The sequence below is a fragment of the Cnephaeus nilssonii genome, assembly GCF_951640355.1.
Source record: "Cnephaeus nilssonii genome assembly, chromosome: 21".
NCBI lineage: Eukaryota > Metazoa > Chordata > Mammalia > Chiroptera > Vespertilionidae > Cnephaeus > Cnephaeus nilssonii.
The window spans coordinates 37,862,549-37,882,194 of NC_137092.1; positions in this window are offsets into that span (position 1 = coordinate 37,862,549).

Here is a 19,646-nt window from a genome sequence, read left to right on the forward strand (position 1 = left end):
TTTGGTTAAATATGAGGATCTTGACTGCCCTCTGCTCCTTCTTCCACCCACCTAAGGACGTTAGAGCTTTTCAGTCAGTGAAGAACGTGGCACCTGGAGCAGAGAGTTCCTTTTCTCCCTATTTTGTGCTCTCGCAATAGTTCATTTAATTGCCAATATCATCCTGGCCAGTGTCACTCAGTGGTTAGAGCATTGGCTCGCACACTGAAGGGTCTCGGGTTTGATTCCTGTTCAGGGGCATGCACCTGGGTTTCAGGTTTTATCCCTGAGCAGGGTGCATGCAGGAGGCAACCAATCAATGTTTCTCTGTCTCTCAAAATCAATGGAAAAATATCCTCAGGTGAGGATTGGCCAAAAAACACTGTCAGTACCAGTCTTGTATCCCCACACCATTCAGTATCTTCTTCCCTGCTGCTCCTCGGCACTCCACTCAGCTGATGCCTTCTCTTCCTCCACACATTCTCCTTGGGTGAGCTCACTCATTCCTATATCCAACTCAGAACATGCTCCTGAGTTCCAGATCGACGGATTCTGCTGCTTCCTGGATAGCGCCACTTGAATACCTCACAGCAGTGGTCGGCAAACTCATTAGTCAACAGAGCCAAATATCAACAGTACAACAATTGAAATTTCTTTTGAGAGCCGAAAACCGACTTCTGCGCATGGGCCACGAAGTTTCAATCGCACTGTACGTGCGTGCCTGCCCGTGGTATTTTGTGGAAGAGCCACACTCAAGGGGCCAAAGAGCCGCATGTGGCTCGCGAGCCGCAGTTTGCCTCACAGACATGGCAACCTTAAATGTCCAAAATCAAACTCCCTGTGGCCTTCACACGCTTTCTCCTCTCCCAGGATTTCCTGTATTTGTTTAGGGCGCCACAGTTCACCCAGTTGCCTAAGCCAGAGATCTCAGGGTCCACTTTGACTGCAGTAAGCCTCTATTTAACTCATAACCAAGAAACGTCAGTCTTCCTTCCACAAATCTGTCTATTTCTCTCCGTCAGCACTGTTTCCATGCCAGCACATCTACCAGCCCTTGGATTTTGTAGCCCATAATCGCTTTCAGATCAGTCTTCCTGCCAGTCTTGTCCATCTATAACCCATCTTCTCCCTCTGCTAGCAGAGTGAACTTTCCAAATTACAAGTAAGTCAACCATTGCTTTACTCAAAGACATACACACCTTCACTGTCATTAGCATACTTCCTTCAGTATGGGATACAAAATACTTCATCATGTGATCACCACCGACTTTCGGCCTTGCTCTCCTGTCAATGTCTCATTAATTTTATACCCCAGATCTACTAAACTTTTTCAAATTTTCCTTACATAACTTTGCAAATGCTGATTCCTCAGACTGGAATACACTTTTGGTCTTTCTTTTTCATACCCTTCCCAACCTTTTATCCAGCTTGCTCTTACTGAGCCTTTAGAATCTGTGTTTAAATGCTACTTCCTCTGTAAGCTCTCCCATGATTCCTATATTTGGTTATAATGCACCAGTATGTGTTCTCATAACATACCATATTTCTCCCACCATAAGATTTATTGCCCTTTTTGGTAACGACTTGCTTAATTTGGGGGCTTTCCTGAGTCATGATGCCTTAATTATTACTCAAGCCCCAGTTTGTAGCATGTAACATACCTTTGCTGAGTTGATTACATGTTACTTAATTTTGTTAAACTCCAGCTATAAAAATGGGAATGATGATACTTACTGACCTACGTACTATCACTGCCCATTTTACAAACCTGGCAATAGATGCATGAAGAGGTGAGAACATTTAGTGAGTGTCAGAGGTAAAATCAGAACCCAGGTCATCTGTTTTCAGATCTTTGTTCTCTGTCTCCGTGCAGTGCTGTCTCTCAAGGATGCTCCTTTACAGGTAATTTTATTTACTGTTCATCTGCTTTTTCTACTTAGCTGCAATTTGCAAGCAGTATATAAGAGGGTTTGCTGCTATAGCCCAGCGCACCGACAGCTCAGAAATGTGACAGCCCACATCTTGAAAACCAGAAAGATCTCAAAAGGGAAATGCAGCAGTTCTGAAGTAGAAGAATATGTAAGCTCTGTGGAACAGAGGCCAAACCTGCCATCCTGAGAACCAGGGTGCTTCATAGCACGGGAGAGCGATGGGTGCTCATTGCCAATACACTTAGCCATCCAGGAGTAGTTTCAAATGTATTCATTATACATTTCAATGTTATATTTAATAAATAGTTCTTGAGATTTATCTTGTGCCAATAACCGTATGAGGCACTGGGCATACAGAAGCAGTTATTGTGTCAAGGGGTTTGCTGTTTGGGAAGGGAGGCAGACTAGGAGACGGACATTGCCAGTGTGGGCGTTCATGGGAGGAACACGCATAAGCTATTTAGAGAAGACATTTTGGAGGAAGTGATGTCCAAGATGAGGCCAGAGTGACTCAAAGAATATAAGACTTTTCAGAAAGGAAAATGTACTGTCTTTCAGAAAAAGTACAGATGAGATGTGGTGACAATGTAGTGAAAAATACACAGTTTAAAGTTAGCTAGTGAATCTTGGTACCAATTCTAGCTCTATCAATGACTAACTGTGGGACTTGAAGTACATTAGTTCACACTTTTATAATTAACTTAAAACATGGGCATAAAAATGTGTAGTTCATAAGGTTATTGTAAGGATCAAGTAAGATATATTGTGAAGTGCAAAGTACTATAAAGTGGAAGTACTGTTATTAAATGAAATAAAGTAGAAGACTAGCACTTAGCATAGTGCCTGCTATGTAGTAAACCCTCAGTAAATGGTAATTGCTTTTTTCTTACACCATATTGCTTTCCCATTTGAAATTCCTGTTCCCTTCAGAGATGAGTTTCTAAAAAGCTAGATCCACATGACCTATACCACCTACCTACCCCTCAGCGTCATCTCCTTCCTCCTTCCCTCCACTCTCATTTTCCAGAGCGTATGTAATGTATAGTCATCTCAGAACTTATTTATCTTATAACTGGATTTTTGTATCTTTTGTCCACATTCATCCAATTCCCCCAACCTCCAACTCCACCTCTCTCTGGCAACCACAAATTTTTTCTGTTAATATGAGGTTTTTTGTTTGTTTGTTTTTAAATTGCACATATAAGTGAGATCATACAGTATTTATCTTTTTCTGACTTTTTTTTCACTTAGGGCATTATTTTAATTGTCCCGATTCTTAATTTTATATGGCACATCACACTTTTAAATTAGTTTTGAAGATGATACCTAGGTGGGTAAGAATGCCTTTTTTAGGGTAGCTCCATGTCCTTTAATGAAAAACTCCACTGCTTCTGGTTCTGTGTTGCTTAGGGATTAATTAGTGCAATGACTGAATTAACACTGAGGATGAGAGGGGTCTTGAAGCAGCTGAGAGGTTGGCTTGCAGAAAATCCAGGGAAGAAAGTAGTGCTAACTCAAGGGGCCCTGGCACTAAGGACCTGCTTATATTACTCTTTATGTTTTGTTTTTAGCTGAGGGGAAACCGCCAATATTTTGTTCTATTTTTCCTTTATGGCATTAATCAGGAGGTGCCATGGTGTGCAGAAATGAAGAATGCACTTCCGGTTTTCACTCCAAACAGGGCACAGCTCTTTTTGACCAACTCATTTTTCTTCATAGTCAATAGAGACAAGCTGGCTCCGTGGAGAGAACCAGCAGCCAGAGAGAGGCAGGCCGGGAAAGTCAGATTAGAGAGGTGAGAGGTGTGCACAATCTATGACCGAGGCCAGCACTCCGAAGACCATGTTAGATAGAAGCACAGACTTTAGTATAAATAAAATAATAAAAGGTAACGTTGTAAGATAAAAATTTATCAATTTTTAAAAATACACACAGTTCATCTTTTCTAAAGGTTCTGATATAATTTTCTTTCTCACTATTGACTGTTCTTACTTTATTGCCTATGGTGCACATTTGAATTGGATTAAACAGACAATGAAAAACTACCCTAAGACAAAATATTTTTAAACTTGGCAAAACAAATGCAAATAGAAGGCCAGATCAAGACATGTGGGAGCAAGAACAATGCCAATGTTCAAAGCAATGCTCTTTCCATAATAGTATTTATTTAAAGGAAAGGTGTCTAATGTGTGAGGGAAGTGTAAAGCATCCCTACTAAGGGGAGCTATCATATCTCCTGACATGAAAAACTCAGCCACAGGGGAAACCTAGACCTTCCCTAATTTAGCACAAACTAACAAACAGCCCTGCAGTCATTGTGATTCACCTTCCGTACAGCACACTTTTGTGGCTAGCTACACTTACTAGAATAGGTGTCATCCACTCCCCTTGATTTTTCCAAATATTCTTCCCAAGCACATTACTCTCCTAGTCAGGTGTTCTATTCATTTAACTCCATCTTGTTACATCTCCAGGGATGTTTTAGCATCCCTTGTAGAGTAAGGGCAATTGACCACCTTACCTTATTTTTAACCTGTCTCTCTTTGAAGTGCAGAAGAAATCCAAAATTGTTACTGTAGAGAAATTGTGTGGATCCAATGACAGATACAGGGCTGTTCCTGTCCCTGGATGTGAAAGAAGCCCCAGTGAATGAGATGGGACAGTATGGGGTGTGGGAGTAGACCACATTGTGGCCCTGCATGGTCTTCCTACATTCTTACATAGAAGAAATCTGGTAGCCATGATGTCAGTGTTCACCTTGGGAAGGAGGAGGTCCCAGAGGCATCATGAAGCCAAAGAGGTGTGAGAAATGGGTAGGTCACCTCCACCAATGGAGATTGGTTAGGATGAGTTTCCAGCAGTTAGAACGTGTGTTGATGGACAATTAGAGCACCAGATGCCACTTCCTTTTTTCTACCGGTTGCTTTTTTGTGTCTCTGCCCAGCCCTAAGTGACTATAGCTGAGCATCGTAGCAGCAGTCCTACCAACCAAATCTGGGCCCTCTCTGTGGCTGAACCCTAAGGGTGTTTGTGTGTAAGGCACACACCAGTAGATAATCTGAAAAGCATGATAGAGAATGGAAAGGAGCTTTCAAAATGATTTATACACTCCAGAAGGATAAAAACCCTGTGGGAGAGTAAGAATGCTGAAATGTGATTACGCGTTACAATTTCAGTAACGAAGCCAATATTCCTACTAGAGGGGAAAAGAAAAATAAGATAGAGGAGAAAAGCACAAGTTGAGAGTGTATAGGAAACACCACTTGCAAAGGAAAGAAATTATGACCCCCCAAAAAAAATGGGAACTTGCAAATATCTAAATCTTTGTAACAAAAATCTATTCCTAGAACCAGAATCTGTTTTAAAAATTAAAATATGCAAGGTAGTTACGTCTTTGTAATTATATTTTGTGTGTAAAGAAATTGTGTTGTTAAAAAAACAATGACAGTATCTTTTGCTAGGCTTTCTGTCCTGTTCTTTCATTTACTTTCCTTTCCTTTTATATTAATCAAAAGTAGATATAAGAGCCCAGAAATGGAGCAATTGGCTTGTTGTTTTGGAAGTTGGCTTCTTAAGAAATGATTGCATGAATTATTTGAATAAACATGAGAATTATGACTTTTCTTTCGGACAGAGGCCTCCTCATACCCAAGGGAACCCACCTACCTTCTTGAGTCTATGGAATCTGTGTTATTCTCTGATTTTATTGCATACCAGACAATTATGACTTATTTACAAAAGATCACTGCCATGCCAACAAACCAGATTGTCATAAAAAAAATATGTTTTATTGATTTTTACAGAGAAGGAAGGGAGAGGGTGAGAGAGATAGAAACATCAATGATGAGAGAGAATCATTGATCGGTTGCCTCCTGTACGCCCCCTGCTGGGAATTGTGTCTGCAACCCGGGCATGTGCCCTTGACTGGAATTGAACCCAGGACCCTTCAGTTCACAGGCTGTTGCTCTATTCACTGAGCCAAACCGGCTAAGGCCAGATTGTCACTTTTTTGCTAAAAACAACAACACAGAATCCAAGTGTCTTTCAAAGCTCAGCCTTATTAAGTTCTAGGTCAGCCTTGTTAGATTATTATGCCATTGACATTTCACTGGACTCTGGATGAATACTAGGTTCTAATGCCTTATCTAGCTTGTTGCACAATAAGGGTTAGTGTTGGAGTTAAGATTATACACTTCATTGCCTCCTGAATTAAGTACTGATCCTTCATCTTAGAAGACAATGCCATCCACAGTCTGGCTCCAGACTGGCCCTCACCTCTGAGACACTATCCTCTAGTTAAATGCCTTAGTCATTCTTGATACATGCCTGGCTTTCCTAATTTTATTACTTCTTTTTATTGCCTTCATTCTGTCTTGAATTTCTTATCCGTCTCTGTTTTGTAAAATTCTAACCATTCTTAAAAATCAATCTTGAAAGATTTGTTTCATGAAGACTTTTCTGATGTCTCAGGTAGACCTTGTTTTCACCTCTTTTTAATTTCCCATTAGGTTAAGATCAAAGACTTTGAAGGAGCATTTAGTAGTGGTTGACTATTGTGAAAGTTACTAAAGCTCTCTGAATCCTGGATTCCTTTTCCGCAAAACAAAGATAAAATTATCCACCTCATAGTGTTTTTGTGAGGGTAAATGAGATACCACAATAGGCATAAAGTGCATGAAAAAGTGTCTAGATGGTTAGTTATTATTATCATTTTAAGGCCTTTTATGGATAGTACCATTGTCTGTCTCATATTGTAGATATTAGTGTATTTATCTCTTATCCTCTCTTGATTGAAGCTGGGTATCAGGTATTACTTATTTTTAGATCACCTATTTTATTTGACAATTATTCTTGCTCATGAAAGGAGCCTAGTATATATTTATGGGATCAAAGGATCAAGTAGGATGAGGACTTTTTACATAAAACAGTTTATTAGTAATAACAAGTAAAATCCAGTTGAGTAACAGGAGCAGGCTATGCTGGAAGTAAATGCTGGGAAGTAACCTTTACAGGGAACCTGGGGCTGTGCAATTCCTTTTCCTGGATGTTAATTAATGAGTGCTATAAACTCTAGAGTATACAGGGTTCACCAGCTGCTTCTAGTTTTCATCTTAAATGAGTAGATTACCATTTTGTCAACCACAAATGGTTTTGAGATTAATGAAGAAAAGAATCTTCTCTAAGTGGAGACGAAGCTGTGGACCAGCCTGGGAGAGGAGGAGGTCATACTACTATTAGGGCCAAGTGCCAGAGTTTTTAGCTGGACATGAGAATGGCATGTTCAGACACTGTCAAGAGGCAGGCCCTGCTGGAGAGCTGGTTTCGTAGCAGAATGGGAAAAATGGGAGGGGACGGGGGACTGATTTTGTTCTTTAGTTTCCTTCTCTCTGGAATATGTTTCTTGGGCCTTGAAACAGAGCTGAGTTTCAGGAGTTTTCAAAGTGGAAATGGAGGCTTCTTTCTGCTGCATAAAGGAAAGCTCTGATGTCAGGATACAGCAAAATGAATCCTGGGTCTCAGTACTGAGTGGAGCTCTCAAGGTGAACAATCCTGTGGTTGCCGAGAGGCTCCTGGCTGTCTTCCTGCCAGTGAAGGTTCAGTAGGAGGTGGTTCCTGCCAGGGCGGCTCTGAAACAATTAAAATTAGAGGAGGAAAGATGACAGTGCGTTGGATAGAAGCAAGGCTTCCAGTGTGTTCAAGTAGAACTGTCCTCATTACATCGGTTGGCATGCAATAAAGTTTGCCTTCAGAGAGGATGGGAGAAAGGGCATCGGCAGTGCCAGAAAGAGAGGATGGCATAAAGTCAGAACCCGAAAATGGCAGAGGTGTGAGATCTAACTGAAGATTACTTGAGGCACTTAAATAATACTTAAAAGATACCTTCTAAGGCCTTGGGTGTTTATGGAAGACATCCTCTATAATAAAAGGCTAATATGCAAATCGACCAAACAGTGCAACGACCGGTCACTATGATGTGCACTGACCACCAGGGGGTAAGAGCTGGGCTGATGGCTGGAGAGAGCAGCAGTGGTGGCGGGAGCCTCTCCTGCCTCTGTGGCAGCCCTAAAGACGTCCAGGCCGAAGGGAAGCGGGTCTAAGCCACCAGTCAGACATCCCCCAAGGGCTCCTGTACTGCGAAAAAGGGCGCAGGCCTGGCTGAGGGACCTCCCCTCCCCCCCAGTGCACGAATGTCATGCATTGGGCCTCTAGTAAAGTCATAATAACCTTTGGGAAAGACTAGTAGAAAGAGCTTGACAGAGAACATGGGGCAGAACAGGACTTACTTGTCATGTATTCTGTCAACTATAAGGAAACATAAGAGCATTTATTTGTAAGAGATGGAAAGAGGCAGTGATTTCATACAACTGCATAGCAAGGTGACTGATTTCATACAACTGCATAGCAAGGTGATAATCAAAGGCATACACTCTTACACTGGTGGCAGGGTCTTATGATAAAAGAACAAAAAGGGCAAAGATTAGAGTTTTAAAAATAAAGATATAAAGAATATGGAATCAAATTTTATGCCAAATTTCTGATTACATATGATTTGGAAGAATATGGTGATACTGGTGCAGACAGAATAGTTGGGAGGAAGTTCATTTGGAGGAGTTAGAGATAAATGATAAGTTTGGTTTCTAAAATGCTAAATTTGAAATGATAGTATAACCGACCCAGAGCAAAGACCAGTGGATAATTTGAAATATTAGTGCCACCTGAGATTAGAAATATAGGTTTCAGAGGAATCAAAATATCGATGATGATGATGATGATGATGCAAAAATAAATGATCTCTTATTTTTAAAAATATATTTTATTGATTTCAGAGAGAAAGGGAGAGGGATAGAGAGATAGAAACATTAATGATGAGAGAGAATAATCAGTTGGCTGCCTCCTGCATAATCCCCACCCCCTGCCCTCCAGGGATCAAGCCCGCCATCCAGACATGTGCCCTGACAGGGAATCAAACTGTGACCTCCTAGTTCATAGGTAGATGCTCAACCACTGAGTCACCCTGGCCAGGCAGAACTCTGCCATTCTTGACCATGACCTATAAAAGAGAATAAGAAAAAGGTCAGGGAGCCCAGCACTGACTTGAGGGAGCACTTGTGTTACTGGGGTTGCAGGCAAGGAAAGAGCCAGGGAGGGAGACAAAAAAAAAAATCTTTACAAAGAGAAGGATAGTTTGTGTAGTGTCATGAAAACCCAAGTTTTTATATAAGTTTCCAGGAGGCAGTGTTCAGTGGGATTACATACATCAGAGAGATCTAAGGAGAAAGGATGCTGGATGTAGCAATAAAAACTTCATCGGTGACCTTTGAATGAGCAATCTCCTTAAAGTCAGCACGGCAGAAGCCAGGGACCAGGGAATGATGAAGGGAGGAAAAGGTACAGAGTCTACTTCATAAGGTTTAATAATTCTGACAAAGATCATAATGAAAGAAGCAAGATTCTCAATAAGGGACTCAGGATCCCATGTGTATTTCCCATACAGATTATAGATGGTCTCTTCTTGACAGAGAGGCTTTTGTGTCTCTGCTTCCCACCCCATAACATTTCAACCAGTGACAGAAAAAAAAAAATCAGTCTCTACCTCATATTCTGGGTGATGTTTCTACCAAAGTAGCTCTAAATGCCAGGCTCCAGGTTGCTGGCAGACTCCTGCCTCCCCTCCCAGTTCTGGCATAGCCACACACACACATCTCTTTCCAGGTCCTGTGGATACAGAAAGTCTTTCTTTGACCTCAATACTCTGTTTCTAATTTTAGGGTTCATTTATAAAGGAAATCTCTGCTAAGTTGTTCATCTTCTACTTTGGGGTTTAGTCCTACAGGTAGACCATGCTACCTCAATGAAAGCTTAACTTCAAATTCAGAATTCAACTGAAATCCTCTCTAGAAGGCCACAATATTTATTGCTCTGTCTTTATCCTTTTCTACATTCCTAAGTTATCACTCATTTATTTCAGAACCACTCATCTTCACAATATTTATAAAATTTACCTTCGTTGCTGAAATAGATTTTTACCCTTCTTTTTATTATTTTTTAAAAAAAATCTTTATTGTTGAGAGTATTACAGATGTCTCCCCCTGGTTCATGGGTTGATGCTCAACACCAGCCAGTGCTACCCCGGCTTTTTATCATTTTCATTTGCAATTATCCCTTAGGTTAGATTGACAGGCCTCTATGGTCAAGCACCTTCTGGTTAAAACCCCAGGGGAGCAAAGAGCCCTTTCTCCCCCACACCCGCAACCCATGACCCACACTCACCCAGTTCTCTCCTGCCCAGGAACACGCAACCATGGTGGCAACCCTGCAGAGCGATGTGATAAGCACCATGTGGAACATACATCTTACCAAAGTGGCAGGATCGTTCATGTGCAAGAGATTGTTGTTGGTTGAAATTAGGCTCTTCCACAGGATCATGAGAAAGGCCTTTCACAGACCCAGGCACAGGAGATTGTGGCGTGGCAAGGTGTATTGGAGTGGAAATAAAATCCTGGGTTTCCAATGTCTCATCGTCCCTCTGGCCCACCACAGAAAAAGTCCAAGTGTGGAGAGACTAATGCGCCAATGTTGTTCTGACTGCTGATTGTGCAGTGAGCATTATAAGAAATCTACTCTCATTCAGAAACCTCATGTGGGCACTCAAGAAAATTAAATAAAAATGAATATTAAAAAACGAACATGCACTCAAGAACTGCCGCCCTTCTTGCATGAAGGCTAAGATCCAAACGCTATTGGAGAGGGCACAGCATTAATCCGCTCTGTGACAGAGACAGCAATGGGCCATGCTGAGAGAACTCGTTAGGAAGCTAAACTTTTGGCTGGGAGGTGGGCCCAACAGAAGCCCAGGAGAGCTTGGGAAGTTGATTGCCTGGTTATTTTGAAACACAGGTGGAAATGAAATACAAGAAAATAGTAGCACGAAGGACAGGAAAAGGAAATGGAAGTGCACCGTTATAATCTTCTCACATGATAATGTTTTATGAAGGTGCACTCTGACTGCTTAAATATAAACCTCTGAGTGACTATTAAAAATTAAAACAAATAATTAGAGTGAATAAGCCCGTATTAGAGAGAAAGTGAAATCATAAAACATACTTGGTTAAAGCAAATAAGTCAGGTAAGAGGGAAAATGGAACAAAGAGAAGAAGGGTCAAATAGAATAAATAGTAAAATGGTAGATTAAGCCCAACTGTATTGGGCTAATGGCTGTGAACACGAGAATTAAAGTGGAGTTTGGCAGAGAGAAAAAAAGCAAGACTTAACTATATACTTTCTATATGAGGCACTCTTAAAATACTAAGAGAAAGATAGATAAAAAGTAAAAGGATGGAAAAGTATATACCGGGCAAACACTAAACATACAAACACTACAGTGACTATGTTTAAGTGAAATATATGAGATTCATTACCAGATAAAAGAGGGTTATTTCACAATTATAAAGGGGCAATCCAGTCTTAAATGTGTACACACTTAATAACAAAGCTTCAGAACTCACGATAAAAAACAGACAGAACTGAAAGTAGAATAGACAAATCCACAATTATAGAAGAAGGTTTCAATAGTTCTCTCTCAATAATGATTGTTAACAAGTAGACAAAAAATCAGTAAAAATATAAAGGACTAGAACTACAGTTTCAATAAATTTGAACTAATTGATTTTTACATAACACATCATCTAAAAACATCATAATGAACATTCTTTTCAGATATTCATGAAACATTTGCCAAAATAGACCATTTTCTAGGCTTTAAAACAAGTCTTAATGAATTTTAAAAGATTAAAATCATACTGTATATCTTCTATGGCCATAATGAAATGAAATTAGAAATAAATTACAGAAATGTTCAACCGAAGGACTTGTATGAATGCATATAAGCATAAGCAATGGACACAAGACACTGGGAGGGGGGTGAGGGCATGTGTCGGGGGGTAGGGGAGGCTGGGGGAAGGTCAATTGGGAAAAAAAAAGGAGACATATGTACTACTATTTGTAATACTTTAAACAATAATAATAATAAAAAGAAATCCTACTGGGTGTCAAAAGCCTATAAAGAGATTAGGATAGGTAGACAAGATAGAAAATGAAACAACAATTCCAATCTCTAGAAATAAATAATGAATTTTATAGGAAAAAAAAAGAAATGTACATATATGAAAAATCCACAAATATTTGGGAATTAAACAACACACTTTTGAATATCTCATAGGTCAAAGAAGAAATCACAGGAATAATTGTTACATGTTAAGAACTGAATGAAAATGCAAGATATGAAATCTTGTTTAATAGAGCAAAAAGCAGTTCTTATAATTTTATGGCTTTGAATGTTTGTATTTGTAAAAAAGAAAGGTCCAAATTCAATGATCTAAGCTTCCACTTTTAAGGCCCTAAAAAAAAAAAAGAGAGAGAGAGAGAAGGAAAGAAAGAAAAGCCAAAAATAAATAGATGAAAATAAATAATGTAGATGAAAACTGAAATCAATGAAATATAAAACAACCAAATAAAATCAATAAAACCAAGGTACTCTTAAAAATAATAAATAAATTTGATAAACTTCTAATCAGACTAAGACAGAAAAGAAGATGCAATTAAAGAGAAAATATTACTACAGATTCTGTAAATATTAAAAGATTAAAAACAGAACATTATGAGGAAATTTGTGTTAATCAATTCTACCACTACACGAAGTTAATAAAGTCTTTGAAAGTTACATATGAACAAATTGATCTAAGAAAATCTGAATGTTCCTATATTTATTAAATTTATTAAATTAAATTTTCCCAGAAAAAGAATACTATAGGCTTTGACAATAGCATCACAGGGAAATTCTATTAAAGATTTAAGGAAGAATTTGCACGAATTCTTCACAAACTTCCAGATTAGAAAGAGAGAATAGTTCCACTTTACTTTTTGAGATTAGCTTTATTCAGATCTAAAATCAGATGCAGTCTTTATATATATAGCACACACACACACACAAACACACCAAAAACAAAAACAAAAAACACTAAAGAAAAATATCCCTCACAAACATAAATGCAAAGTCATTAAGACAATGCTAGTAAATATAATTCAACAATTTATAAAATGAATCATATATTATGAATAAATAAATTTTTTAAAGAAATAAAAGGTTCGTTTCACATTTGATACTACACTTTATCTTAGCCAAAAGGTCGAGAAGTAAAGGTTTAACATTTAAAAATCAATTAATAAAATTCACCATATATAGGTGATAGGAGAAGATTTGATGTTGGGTATTAGGCACACAGTACAATATACAGATCTTGTAACACAGAAACACACACCTGAAACCTATGTGATCATATTAACCAATGTCACCCCAATAAATTTAATTAAAAAAGGAAAAAAATTTGCCATATCCTACATAATAAAATGGTAATATGTAAATTACCATCACTCCGCTACGCCCACGATTGGGCCAGCAGGAGGCGCAGGGGGCGGGACTCAGGGTGGCCGGGGTAGCTGATTGGGCCAGCAGGACGCTGAGCTCGCGGCGCCACTGGCGCCGGGAGCTCAGCGTCTGTGCCATGGCTGCGCCGGAGGCTTTCGGAAGGCCTGGGGCACCGGCGGGCAGCCGGCCAGGTTCCCCGCGATCAAAGGCCAAAGCGGGGGACCTGGCCGGCTGTCTGCTCCGGCGCAAGGCCTTTCGAAAGCCTCCGCAGCAGCCGGAGGCTTTCGGAAGGCCTGGGGCACCGGCGGACAGCCAGCCCGCTGGTGCACCAGGTGCATGATTAAATCATGCACTGGGCCTCTAGTCTATAATAATAAGAGGGTAACATGCTAATTAGACCAGAGAGCTGAATGACCTTCCAGATGTCCTTCCAGACAACCTTCCAGACAAAGCCAGGGCTGCGAGGGCTGAGGCAAGCTGCTGTGGCTGCGAGGGCCAAGCCCCTTTCATGAATTTCATGCATCGGGCCTCTAGTATATAATAAAGAAGAAAAATCATATGATTACTTGATTGATTCAGGGGAAAATGGTAAAAATTTAGCCCCCATTAATGAAAAATCTCTTGGCAATCTGGCAATGGAAGGGAATGTTTTCAACTGACAGCTGTCACTATAATTAACAGTAAAAGGCTGAATGTTTTGTCTTAGAACAAGAGTAAGGCAAAGTAACCTTCTTTTATCACTTATACTCAGTGCTGTCCTGCTGGTTCTAACTGGTGCAACAAGGTAAGAAAAATAACTAAAGGCATTAAGATTATGAAGAAATTAAATTGTCTTTATTCATATGTGATCTCCTTATATATGTAGAAAAACATTTAAAAATCAGTAGAAAGTGTACTAGAATTAAAAAAGCAAATTTAGCAAGTTTTCGGTATACAACACTAATGTAATAAATTGTATAGCAACCAGTGCTCATATCTTGATGTACTGTATTCCTGCTTGTGGTAGTGCCCCAGCAGAGATCCTAGCCAGTGGCTCTGCAGAGCCCAGCAAGTGACTCCATCTGTCCATGGAGCTCACTTGGCAGTTTTGCCAAATTTGGGAACTCTAGCAAATGGCCTCTATTGGCCATAGAGCCTGTTCTACGACCACACCCAGGCAGGGAAGCAATCTGCAGCTCTTTGTAACCGCTGAGCATAGCTTCTAGTCCCACCAGAGTAGGAAGCCTGGCCAGGGAATCCAGGCAGCTACACAGCCCATCTTACAGCCCTGCTTGGGCAGAGAGCAAAGTGAGCAGTCAACCACTGAGCACAGCCGCTGATCCCCATAACCAGGAAGTCTACACAGTGACCCTGGGCAGCCTAGAAGCCCAGCCTACGTCCCTGTCTTCTTGCTGAACACAACTTGTGATCTCACCCAGGGAGGGAGCCCAGCTAGTGAACCCACTCAACCATGGAGCTTAAGCTGTGGTCCCAAACACTGCAAGTAGTCTCCATCTACACACAACTGCAAGATACAACTGGAGGCCCTGTCTGGCCAGAGAGATTAGCCCAACAGGGGAGCATAGCCAGTGACCTACCTGATTGCAAAGCCCAGCCTGTGGTCCCACAGACTTCGGGATGCAGCCTCTGGTCCTGCCTGATTGCAGGGCTCAGCCTGAAACACTTCCTGTGGTCCCACCAGAACATGGAGTCCAACCAGTAGCACCATTCAACTGGGGAGCATAGACTGAGGTCCTGGGAGCCACCTCCACTACGTCTGTTTCTCTAATTTAGAAAGAACCTAACTTTCTCTTTAAAATGTGTTGGAAGACTTAAATACATATAAGCAAGGGTTATGAGGAAGGAAGGAAGCAATAAGTGGAGCACAGGTGATTTTATTTAGAACAGTGAAACTATTCTGTAGATTCTATAATCATGGATACATGTTATTAGAAATTTGTCAAAGGGAGAACCCTAATGTAAACCATAGACTTTGGTTGATAATGATGTATTGATGTTGGTTCATGGATTGTAATAAGTGTTGATGGTTCACTTCATCTCATTTTGACATCATCACAAGATGGGTGAGTACAGTACAACATGCGTGAGGAGGTGGAGATGTGTGGGAACTTTCTGTACTATCTGCTTAACTATGTTGTGAACCTAAAACTGCTCTAAACACTAAAGCCTGCTAATTTAAAAATGCACAAAACAAAACAAAACAACCACCTACTTTTGTTATCATTTTCAGAAAACCTTGTAGAAGACAAAAATAATGGCCAATGTCCAAAACAGATGAAAATATATTAAATATGACTAATGCAAGCCAAAGCAGTATTGGAATATCATTTTCACCCCAAATTTCAGAATAACTCATTAGCACTAGCAAGAATACAAAGACACAGGAACTTCTATACATAGGTGGTACAACTGTGGAAGGCTACAAACATTTTTATCAATTAGCCTGAACATCATTATAAAATTAATAAGAAACACTCATTGACTCAGAAATCACTGAGGAATAAGGTCTAAAGACATATAAGTCCCAGGAAGTAAAATACATATTTGAAAAGCTGGTTATTACACTATATTTTTAATCTTAAATAATTTTAATTGTCAATAGGAGAATGGTTGAATAAATTACAGTCCATTCATACCATGGAATATTGTGCAATGAGTTAGTTCTATTTGTATTAATATGAAGTGACACCTGTAACATATTTTAAGTAAAAAATGAATATTGCAGAGTAATGCATGTGGTGTAGGACATGTAAAAATAAAATAAAATAAACACTCCCCCTAATCTCTGGGGGATATTATCCAAGACCCACAGTGGATGCCTGAAACCACGAATAGTAAAAAATCTTATATATATTATGTTATCTCATATACATACACACCTATGACAAAGTTTCATTTATATATTAGACACAGTGAAAGATTAACAACAATAATAAAATAATTGAAGAGTTAGAACAATATATTGTAATAAAAGTTATGTGAATGTAATCTGTCTCTCAAAATAACTTATTATACTGTACTCACCCCATCTTGTGATGATGTCAAATGATACAATGCCCACAAAATGAGATGAAGTGAAGCAGATACACTGGACAAAGTGATGACTCAAGGTCAGGGTGGGACAGCCTGGGACCACATGAGACCTCATCATGCTACTCAGAATGGCACGCAATTGAAAACTTACGAATTGTTTATTTCTGGAATTTCCCATTTAATATCTTTGGATGGTGGTTGACCATGGATAACTGAAACAGTGGAAAACCAAAGTTTAGATATACTGTATCTTTTTTAAAGATATATTTTTATTGATTTCAGAGGGGAGAGGAGGGAGGAGAGAGAGAGAGAGAAAGAGAGAGAGAAAGAGAGAAAGAGAGAGAGAGAGAGAGAGAGAGAGAGAGAGAGAGAGAGAGAAATATCAATGATGAGAGAGAATCATTTACTGGCTGTCTCCTGCACGACCTACACTGGGGATCGAGCCTGCAACCCGGGCATGTGATCGGGAATGGAACCATGACCTCCTGGTTCATAGGTCGACGCTCAACCACTGAGCCACGCTGGCTGGGCTAGATATACTGTAGCTTGATCTTTATACAGAAAGGGGATAAAAGGATACAGAATAAGCCATTAACATTGATTGCCTTGGGAATGAGGAAAATAGAAGATTGTTGGCTTTTTCTTTACACACTGGCAGTTGTTTTATTGTTGCAAAAAATAGATACTGCTTTTGTAGCTTGAAAGAAAAATTCAATGAATTGTAGTAGAAATAAAAACAACAAAACAGAAGCCATGGACAATATGGCCTCAGGGTCAAACATCTATAGACAGTCAGAATTTTATACTGCCAAGAGTGACTAGCTCTTAGCAAAACTCCTGAATATTACTACACTAAGAAACCCCTTTTTCCTCCCATGCTTTGAGGGATGTTATAAACAGCAATGACAAACCTTCTGCTATCTGAGCACGGCTTACATCAGGAGAGATCTGTACTCCCACCCCATCTCCATCCCGTTCCTAAATTGCTATTCATACAGTTTTAGAAGATGTAGGGGATAATGTGATATGCCCAGAAATGGGGATGAGGAAAAATTTCTGTTAAAAATATTTAACTACAGTCTGGCATCAAAGCTCAAACATAATATATTAGCCATCTAGTAATGCATAACAAATTTATCCTAAAACTTACCAGCTTAAGACAACAGTAAGTATTTATAATCTCATCTGGTTTCTGTGGGACGAAACCTTGGGTGTGGCTGTGCTGGGTGGTTCTAGTTCAGAGTCAAGGTGTTGGCCTGGGCTCATCTGAAGGCCTGACCAGGGCTGGAGGATGTTTCCATGTTGTCTGACCCACTGGCTGACGAGTTAAGCTGGTGGTTAGTGCCCTTTCCCCATATCTTGCACTGAGCATCTTTTCCATCTGGCTGTCTCTGAGTTATTTTCTTTTGTAATAAACGGGTACTCTAGTCAATTAAATTTTTCTCTGAATTCTTGAACCATTCTAGCAAATTAATTGACCCAAGGAGGGGGTCACTGGGAACCTCTGATCTGTAGCTGGGTGGTCATAAAGACAGGTGACAGCCTAGACATTTGAAGTGTAGGGCAATCTTGAGGGACTGAACCATTAACCTGTGGAATCTGATGCTATCTCCAGGTAGACAGTGTCAGAATTGAGTTGAATTTGTAGGACACTCAGCTGGCATTAAAGAAGTGCTTGATGGTGTGATAAAAAAAAAGTAATTGGAAGCAGAAGTATAGGTTCATTGATCAAAATGCTGTTCCCTACTCCCCTCCATTCTTAACTTCTCTCCTTACCCCACTTAGATTCCTTGGCCCCTGATTATAATCATCTGTCTCACCTTCCTTGTTTTTATCCGTCTTCACTGCACTCACCTGGCAAACTTTCAAGTCCAGTTAAATCCAGCTTTCAGACTACTTTATCTCTAGTACATGCAGCAGAACTGATTGGAGAGCACAACCACTCTGATTAATCTCTCTATGCCTATGAGCCTCTATGGGCCAAAGTAGTGCTAAGCAACCTTACCGTATTTCCATAGTTCAAACGTTCTTGCACATTACAATCTCTTGGGCTAGCGTTTTGTGTTTTTTTTTTTTTTTTAAATCTGTATTGTTGAAAGTATTACATATGTCCCCTCTCCCCACCACCCCCATTGACCCCTTCTAGCCCAACTCCCCGCCCCCCAGCCCCAGGCTTTCACCACAGTATTGTCTGTGTCCATGGCTTATGCATATATGCATACAAGTTCTTTGGTTGATCTCTTCCTCCCTGCCCCCCCCCCCCCCCGCCCCCGCACCTTCCCCCCACGTCCTCACCCTCACCTTCCCTCTGAGGTTCTGCAGTCTGTTCTAGGCTTCTATGTCTCTGGATCTATTTTGTTCATCAGTTAATTTTGATCATTAGATTCCACATATTAGTGAGATCATGTGATACTTGTCTTTCTCTGACTGGCTCATTTCGCTTAGCACAGTGGTTGGCAAACTCATTAGTCAACAGAGCCAAATATCAACAGTATGATTGAAATTTCTTTTGAGAGCCAAATTTTTTAAACTTAAACTTCTTCTAATGCCACTTCTTCAAAATAGACTCGCCCAGGCCGTGGTATTTTGTGGATGAGCTACACTCAAGGGGCCAAAGAGCCGCATGTGGCTCGCGAGCCGCAGTTTGCCGACCACGGGCTTAGCATAATACGCTCCAGGTCCCTCCATGTCATCTCAAAGGGTAAGAGATCCTTCTTTTACACAGATGCAGAGTATCCTATGGTGTAAATGTACCACCGCTTTTTTATCCACTCATCTACTGATGCTGGCACTTGGGCTGTTTTCAGATCTTAGCTATTGTAAATATTCTATTGTGATCTGAGAAGATGCTTGGTATTTCAGTCTTCTTGAACTTGTAGAGACTTGTTTTGTGTTCAAGCATCTATCTTTGAGAATGACTCATGTACACTTGAGAATGTATATTCTGCAGCTTTGGGGTGAAATGTTCCATAAATGTCAATTAAATCCATCTGAGTCAGTGTATCATTTAAAGTCACCGATTCCTTGTTAGTTTTGTGTCTGGAAGATCTACCCAGTGAAGTCCTCAGGATTTTAAAGTCCCTACTGTGATTGTAGTGCTGTCAGTCCCTTAAAGTCTTCCAGAAGGTTTATGTTTTTAAAAAAATATATATATTTAGGTGCTCCTATAATGGGGTGCATATATGTTTTCCAGAATTATGTTCTCTTGTTGGATTGATCCCTTTAGTATTGTGTAGTGACCTTTATTATTTCTCTCTCTTGGGCAAGTTTTTACAAAT